This window comes from Strix uralensis, chromosome 5, assembly GCF_047716275.1.
Source record: "Strix uralensis isolate ZFMK-TIS-50842 chromosome 5, bStrUra1, whole genome shotgun sequence".
Taxonomy (NCBI): Eukaryota; Metazoa; Chordata; class Aves; order Strigiformes; family Strigidae; genus Strix; species Strix uralensis.
In genome coordinates, this window is record NC_133976.1 from 4,276,979 (window position 1) to 4,285,765 (window position 8,787).

The following is an 8,787-nucleotide window of genomic DNA, read 5'->3' on the forward strand; positions in this document are numbered from 1 at the left end:
CATTGTGCATAATACAATGGCATTGTTGCTGTAAAAGTCAGACAGAAACTCTACATAATATCCATCTTGGACACTGGATATGTAATATCTGCCTTTGTCTAATCAAGAAGGCTTTCTTCCCTATCTGATAATGAGAGACCAAAGGTGGGCGTCATAACACCTCTGAAAACTCATGTGGGAGACAAACACCTGACCTGGCTGTCTAGACTCCTTTTACCATCAGTGAAGACAAGTAGACTCAACTGGGACAGGGCTGTATCTTAGAAAAGATGTTTTAAATAGGTCAGATGGAACATGCTCTGTAAGTATTGTTTTTCTCCCTGTTGAAAGTAAAGAGGATCTAGATGATAAACTTACACATAGATACCTTTTACTATAGGCATCTAAAATCAGAGGAGACAAAACTGACCTCTAGCAAGTTTTAAAGCACGGACTGTTACATTATACTATTCCCATCCCACCTTTGGGCCTTATATTGCCAAGTGAACTTCCCATGGTTGAAGACCACCATTAGAAATCTTTCTGCTGCATGTCATAAGGCAGCTTTCTACATCTGTAGTTTTATGAGCGGGTTAGATGCTTCTGTTTAGGAAGGCACAGTTCAGTGCCTTCCTTTAGTTCAGTGAAGGCACAGTTAATCTCAACTGTATGAATTTTGTTGAGTCAGCTCTGAATTTACCACTTCATAGGAAGCTGTTGTAGATGTTCCAAGAACTGGGGCTAAATAGTGTGCCACAGAAATAAATGTAAACAGTTGCATTTCAGTTCTTAGATGATCTTAATCTAGCGCCTTTTCCCTGGGAGTGAAAAAAACTTCTGAACCGTACAGATTTTGAGGATTCCTTACAGAAATGCAAAAAGAAGAACTTCGAAATGCAAATAATAGTGGTAGGAAATATTTAGAATAGTTCTTCAGCTAGAGTAACTTGGAGGTTTCTAAATCTAACCACTAACCAAGAAATGTTAGTGTATGAGTGAGAAAATTGGTGTGGTCCTCAGGAAGGAAGTACAGAATGAGAAAATGAAAAGCTGAATGTAGAAAGGTCAGGATGCATTTTGCATCAGCAAGGCTAAAGAAACAGAAAATAATATGAATTTTTCCTTCTTAAGCATAAATTATTAAAGCTGACCCTTTTATTCACTACAGAATAAGGATTCATGCCTTGCATTTTGCTTCTAATGAGGCTCAGGACTTTTTTATATCTTTTCAATGATTCCCCAAGCCTCTTCTTACAGTATCAATAGCAATCCTTCAAATTATTGCTGGAGTAACTCAGGCTGAGCTTATGCTACAAAAGTCAGACCTCATTATTCGGGACGTAATTTTAAAATCATAATTTCCTGTGGTTGCTCTAGGATTTTCTCTGTAGGGTGTTTTTCTAATGCACATTCAGCTGTTCTTAAATACTGCAGTGACAGCAGCATTCAAGGGATTGTAGATGAAGGCAAAGTAAAATGGGGCAATTAAGCATTGCTCTGGCTAACAGGGGAGCATTGATGCTAGTCAACAGAGCTGGACATCTGACAAGAGAAGTTTATGGGTGAAATATTAAATAAATAGCTAACTAGCGGGTATCTTTTCCAGTGGGTTAGCTTTCCATGACCCACCTTGTTATTGTCACCCTAGTACTGTTTTCATGGACCGAGCATTATTTGTGCAGTGGAGAAGGGTGGGTTGGGATGGAGACCTTGGAATTAGCAAATGACCACGAGATGATGGATGTTTGAGGTGCAAAGCTCTGAGTAACCTAACACGCCCGTTGAGGATTTCTCTTTCTCTAGAGGGAAGTTTGACTGCCAGACAGGAAAACACTTTGGGATCAGTAAAGTGGTTTTCACCCTTTCTCACTTTTAGATGTTGGCGTAGACACAGATTTTTGAGCTAGTCACCTGTCTGCCATCGCAGTCAACGCAGAGGAGTAGCTCAGGTGACCTATTTTCGATGTCTGCATTTGGGTGAGATGAACTCCACCACAGAAGTGTCTGCTTCTCCACACTGGCTACAAACAAGCCAAACGCCCAAATGCTTCAGATGTCATATTTGGTCTGAGGATACCCACCAAACCTCCCACCTGGTTTTCAACTGTCACAAGCAAACTCTACCTAGTGTAATTAGCAGTGAAAATTGCCCTGCATTGCCTTGGTGTCTACAACTGTCTCCCAGTGCTTAGGGACCTTGACAAAAATAACCTCCCTACCATCAGATTTATCCCCTTCACTCAGATGAGCTAGCACGTCTGTGAACAGTCCTGGATCCAGACCCTATCACCAACCCTACCATCTCTCTGGCTCTTGTGGAGTTGTACACAGGTTATAAAGCCTGGAGCACAGCAGGTTTTGGGGGCTGAGCTCTGGGCAATTTCACTCTTCAAGGTGAATGCAATTAAAGGTGAAAGCAATGAATTGCAGCTGGCAAATGTGTAGTATTGAAAGGTCCAAGACATCCACAGCAGTCCTAACGCTTGTGCTGTTCAGGGCATCTGATGGTCAGTGCGTCTCCAGTGCTTGGGTGGAGAAGGAAGAAGAAAGGTGACCTAGACAGGATCAAGCTGACTGTAAAACATGCTAATGAAGTGCAGGAGTTCTTTCCATAAAGCAGTTCATATTTCATGCCCTGTAGCTGTTCCTGAAAAAAAAGCCAGCAGCTATTTATCAGGTTGTTCAGCAGAAGTCCGCTTACCCCGAGGAAGTTCTCCTCTGACCCTCATAAATTGAACTGTCCACGCTCTAGAGCCAGACCCTATTTCATCACCCGCATCCATCCGACCAAGGCAACTGCCCAGTCATTGGCTTTGGAGCTTGCAGAGGACTCACTTGTGTGGGGTAAATGGCCTCAAACTTTCTCCTTGAGGCCAGGACAAAGCTCCTTGTAACTACCAAACATTTGATGCTGAAAAAGGGTCCTCACCCCAGGACTCAGAGCTCAGACAGCGAGTGCAATCAGCTTCAAATCTGGCTGCATTTGCCAACTGCACAAGAAATGTGCAAACTTTGCTACACGCCACTTTCATCCAGCAGAATCCCATCACGTGTGGGATGGTCTCATGCTTTGAAAAGGTATGGCAACACCTACTGCAGGCAAGAAATCAGATGGAAAAGCAGCATGTGGGATCATTATCTCTTCTGGACATACACACACTCTCTTCTCTATTGATACCTCTGATAATCATAGTTCAGCGCTTCTGAAGTCCTATCTATCTGATCACCGCATGCTGATAACCAAAGACAGCTGCACAGGAGAATAGGGTCCTATGAAGAAAGCATTAAACAACCTTATAATTACAGGCTCTGTCCTACGGTGCATACTCCAAGCTCCTAAATTTCTTTATTTCTAATTCCCAGAGATCAACATTTCCTCATCTGGAGAGTTTGACTTGCAACTGTAACTTTCTTTTAATATAGGAAATTATTCAAAATCATTTTTTTTTTCAAAGTAGAAGAAAGAAGTCTCTGAAAGTGTGGATTTTGGGGATGGGGTGGTACCACACGGCCTCATGTTACACAGAGGCTGATGTTACTTGTATTGAAGCAGTGAAGAAAGGACAAGATTTCCCAGTGCTGATTTACTTCATATCAGCCAGACTCTAACTGGCCATCACTCAGATGCCCTCATGACCATCTTCATTATATCTGTTACCTGCATGATACAAAGAGTAGCACTCAAATAAAAAAAAAAAAATCTCATTAGCCGTTTTCATGGTGAGCAAGTGGAAAACCCGAAATATTTGATGTGACTAATAAAAGCCAGACACAGCCTCCTCAATTTGGAGTGTTTTGTCAGCTCATTTAAAGTTAGAAGAGGAAAGTACTCCAGATGCCATGCCAGATATGTGCAGCTCAGATGCTATAGAAAGAACAGATAAAGGATAATATGAAAATATGAATTACAATAGGATAGTACCTAGCTGCTTGGTTGCCTAGTGTTCAAACTGTGTCGACCAAGATGATTATATCTGTATCACCTCTCTTAAATGGAATTTAAAAGATTAAGAAATTAAAGATTTGCATGAAGACATTAAAATGAATGTTTTCTTTCCCAGTTCTTGGCCCAGACATCGTTATGTACAGGTTGCTCCTTTTTTCACTTTATCGAGTTTTGCAGTGTGACAGAGTCCAGGCTTGGAGTCTTTCTGCTGTGTCTTCAATGGGCACTGCCCTAGAGCTTTGTGAAATCAACCACAGAGGAAGGGGAGAGAAGAAAACATGGTTAAACTGGACAAGTACTAAGGATATGGCTTGCTCCAGCTCCGCACAAAATCAGCACCCTCTTCTCCCTGTGGCTCAGTGTGGCCAGCAGTGCCAGTCAGTGTTAACATATGAAATAATTTTTAGCAGGAGAAACTCAAGAAAAAATTCTCCTTCGGGTTTCAGTAGAGAGGAGGTAACTGCACCTGTTGTAAAGCATTTGGGCTTGCACTCTGGTTGCTGTGGCATCCCAAATGGCCGTGTACAGCCAAAGCTCAGCTTCTCATGCTCCATGAAAAGTGACATTGTCAGAGCAGAGGTGCTGGTATGGACTCATCACCACAAGCATTGCCACGAGCTCCCATGAGCTCATGGTGGGACAGCCTGGCTCTGCCCTTGGAAGGCTCCATCCCAGCAATGTCTAGCTCCAACACTGGGCTTTCAAAATGAGAAATCATAACCAACGAATGTAACTGAGAAACCAGATGAGCTGAGAGAGGGAGAGCTTCATGACAACGACCTGCCACTGAAGGCAACAAGCATCAAAAGGATGAGCCCAGAGGAGATGGCTAAGAGCACCTCATCCTAATTTTGGCTCTTCCAGTAACTCCAAATGTGTCCTGGGGAAGTCACTTCCCTCCCTTCTCCCCTGCCCAATACCTGTAAGAAGTTGATAACAATAAATTGTTGATAACAATCTTGATTGTAACTGCAGAGGTGTCTCTGTGTTCTTCTCCTTAATGTCATAGTCTTTGGGCAAAGACAGTACTTTAAAAGGCTTTATTTGGAGCATCACCTCCTAATTCTGAATAGCTAGAAAACAACCGAGCAGAAGCTTAGTTGAAAAGTTTTCTACCTTATATTTAAATAGAAAGAGAGAAGAGCTTCATTTGTTTTTGCTTCAGGAAGCTCTCCGCACCAACAGAGAAGAAAGTCCCTTTCTAAAATAACAAGAAATTCATTAGCACTTCTTGTACTTTTTTAAGGTCACCATTATAGATATTTTTGATAACACATCCTTTTACGTGCATGTGGTCTGCTCTGATGGTGGAGATAATGCTGTTTACAAGGCTGTTACCTGAAGAGCGGGTTGGGGTTTTTTCCTGGTATCTTCCTTTTTTTTCAGGAACAGCAGGATGGATGGTGTTCACACATGGACATTTCTCGCTTATGGTTAAGGTCCTGGTTCTACATAAATTGGGAAGAGTGTAGAAGGGAAAAAAAAAAGACACAGTAAACATTTTCATATTTAAAAAGGTGAAAGCTCAGCATTCGGTTTTCTTCATTTGCCTCCCATGGTGCCATGGGACAAGATCATTAAGGACTTTAGGGTACTCTGTCTCTGGCTACAGTGCTTTTTTGTAAGAAACATAGGAATTGACAGGCTGGGCTAGATTACCCATCAATGTAGTTCAGTATCAAGCCCTTTTCCAATAATCAGGATAATATCTCCAAAGGAAGAGGCAAAAAATCCTACCTAGAAAAATGCAGAATAATCAGCCCTTGTCCTCAATCTTGTCTTAACTTCTAGTCTTTGGGTTGTTTTATAGCATACAAGATAAAAGTTTTTCTCTCTTGCATGAGTTGGCATACTTTGAATAAACACACAACTCTGTTTCTTACTACAGCAGTATGTTGTGAATTTTAGAGTTACCAAAAACCTCAAGGCACACCAACTTTTTTATAAAATGAAAACTATGAACAAAAGTAACTCCTGGGACATAAGGCGGAATATGGAAACTGTCCCAGTAAATTAAGAAAGTGCTGTTCCATGGACTGTCTTCTAGAGATGATTCACCTCCTGGCCATAGCCCATGCCTGAAAACCTACCGGGCATCTCAGTTTTAGATAGCTAAAGCTGGATGAGATTAATTATACTATAATTGTATAAGACACCTTACCTGATCTTGTATACCCATATATCCAATATACACAGTCCAACTCTGGTTCGGGAAGTGTTATTGCTAAACATCTGGAAGATGCTGCCTGGGGCTTGCTGAAGGTCTGAAACCTAAAGCAGAGTAGTACCATTTAGACCAGTCTGCTCCATTCCCAACGCCAAGGATGAGGATGTTCCAATATACCTCTCCCTGTTTGCATCAAGCACCTCTGTGGCAGAGACAATCTTGAAGGGTTGATGTGTAAGTCCTCCAGGACTCTCCAAGCCTTCTAGGACTACTCCAAACTAGCAATCCTTCATTCAACAGATTCTGAATATCACAGCTTCATCTTAGTTTCAAAAATCCACCTCAGTGCTATTTATTTGAACATACTTTAGGGCCAATGATACTGCATATTCCCTACACAGGAAGAAAGCCACAGGAAAAACAGACAAGAACATGTCCCAGCACAAAAGGCTGTATACCTGGAAAAGAAGTTGAACTTCTGTTTAAAAGCTGGCAAACCCTTGCACAGTCTAGGTGAGATTTTGGGATACTCATAAGAAAAGCAACCTTTAAATTATGTGAAATCACCAACTTAACTAATACATCCCCTAACTGGAGATTAGCAATTCCATAAGGAGACCTGAATCCATCCTGAACACCATGGACATACTAGAGAAAGTCCAGCAAAGGGCCATGAAGATGATGAAGGCACTGGGGCATTTCACATATGAGGAAAGGCTGAGAGAGCTGGGATCGTTCAGCCTGGAGAAGAGAAGGCTCAGGGGAGTGTTATCAATAATTATAAATACCTGAAGGGTGCAAAGACAATGAAGGCAGGCTCTGTTCAGTGGTGCCCAGCGCCAGGACAGGAGGCAATGGGCACAAACTGGCACACAGGAAGTTCCCTCTGAACATCAGGAAGCACTTTTTTACTGTGAGGGTGACTGAACACTGGCACAGGTTGTCCAGGGGGGTTGTGGAGTCTCCCTCTTTGGAGATACTCAAAAGCTGTCTAGACACAGTCCTTGGTAACTGGATCTAGGTGTCATGAATAAGATTTTGTTCCACTACTTTGGTTTAGCAGCAATTTAGGATTTATTAATATTTTGAGATAGATCACAAGATTAGGTTGTATAATTACGAACAGCACTTAATCATCAGCCAGTTTAATGAGCGATTCAGTGAACTTTGTTACAATCAAAACAGCGACCTACTTAAAGAGTCAAGAATGCCAAGGGTCACCCAAAACTTACAGGAGGGTTGCACACACAGATGGAAGTTAAATCAAATCACATGTACAGATGGGCAAACAAACAATTCTGAATCAAATTATATGCAGACAGATAGAGGTTAACCTATGATTAAAATTTCCCTTTTTGTGAGTTTCATGAATTACTCACTTTTATGTGCCAGCATTCATCAATGGACGGTTGGTGAATCTCGCAAAATCAGGCCTTTGAGTCCTGATCTTTGACGGACGATCTTTCAATCCTCACAAAATCCACCCTGAGAGGTGTCCCAGTTCAGGGGGAGATACTGGGTCACACGGCCTGCTGCGGTCCTGGAGAGCTCACAAGGTTTCCCTTTTGGATCGCTGTTTATAGGATCTCGAGATGATTGGCTTTGGTCAGTATTCTCCATTCTGGCCACAATTCGAGCTGAGTCATTCTGGTAGACAATTTAGGCATCATATGGCCCAGGTGTGGCCAAGGGGATGCCTGGCCACTCCAGCTCCAGGAATTTGTATTCAAGATAACAGTAAAGGAGAGTTTTCCCAAAGCATGCATGGCTTATCCTGATGTAACATTAAGGCAGCAGATGGCCCAGGTGTGCCCAGAGAGTGACTGATGTCCTTATATCCAAGATAACAGCACAATGGGGCTTATCCTGATGTCTCAGAGTGGCCCAGGGGCGGCTGCACCACCAAACTAAGTGGCCCTGCTCGAGCAGCTTGTTGGACAAGGTGACCTCCAGAAGTCCCGTCCAACCTCAACCATTCTGTGATTCTGTGAAATTATAATGGTTGGGATTGCACTAGGGTGTTGGATTGTGCAAAATCAGTATTACTACGTGGGATGTAGGCTGAGGGTCAGAAACGGAGGGACTATTTAGGTGGCCTACACCTTTTAGATGCCAGTGTAAAATAACCTGACAGGATATTTTAGGATAGCCATCTTAAGTGTTCGGGCTCTCCATGTGGTCACTAGCAAGAATGCAGGGTGTTCCTAGAGTGATTCAAAGGGCTCAAGGGAAATATCCAGCTCTCTCCATTGACCTAACAGGTCTTATCTGGACATCTGACATGGTGCTCCTCTATGGAGAACAAGGTATCAGCTGGAGTCGGGCAATAGGAAATTCACTGAGGTGAGGCTGAGCAGGTGGCTGAGTCAGGGAATACAGCACGTGCCACTATCCACTTGCATTTTACAGTACTCATGCCATTTCTGAGCTAAACAACTCTTGGAGGAGGAGCAGCAGAAGTCCTTTTGCACATTTCCCCAGTGATCAGAGCACTGGGTCAATAATCCAGAGCAAGCATGGACGCTAAGTCTTTTCCTTGGTCTCACCTCTCTGGAGAATTGTATCAAGTAACAAATCCACAGAAATAATCACAGACTCAGAGAATAATTCAGGTTGGAAAGGAGTGGTCCAACCTGCTGCTTAACGTAAGGTTGGTTATGAGATCCCAGCTGTCTTTATTCAGCTAGATCTTGAA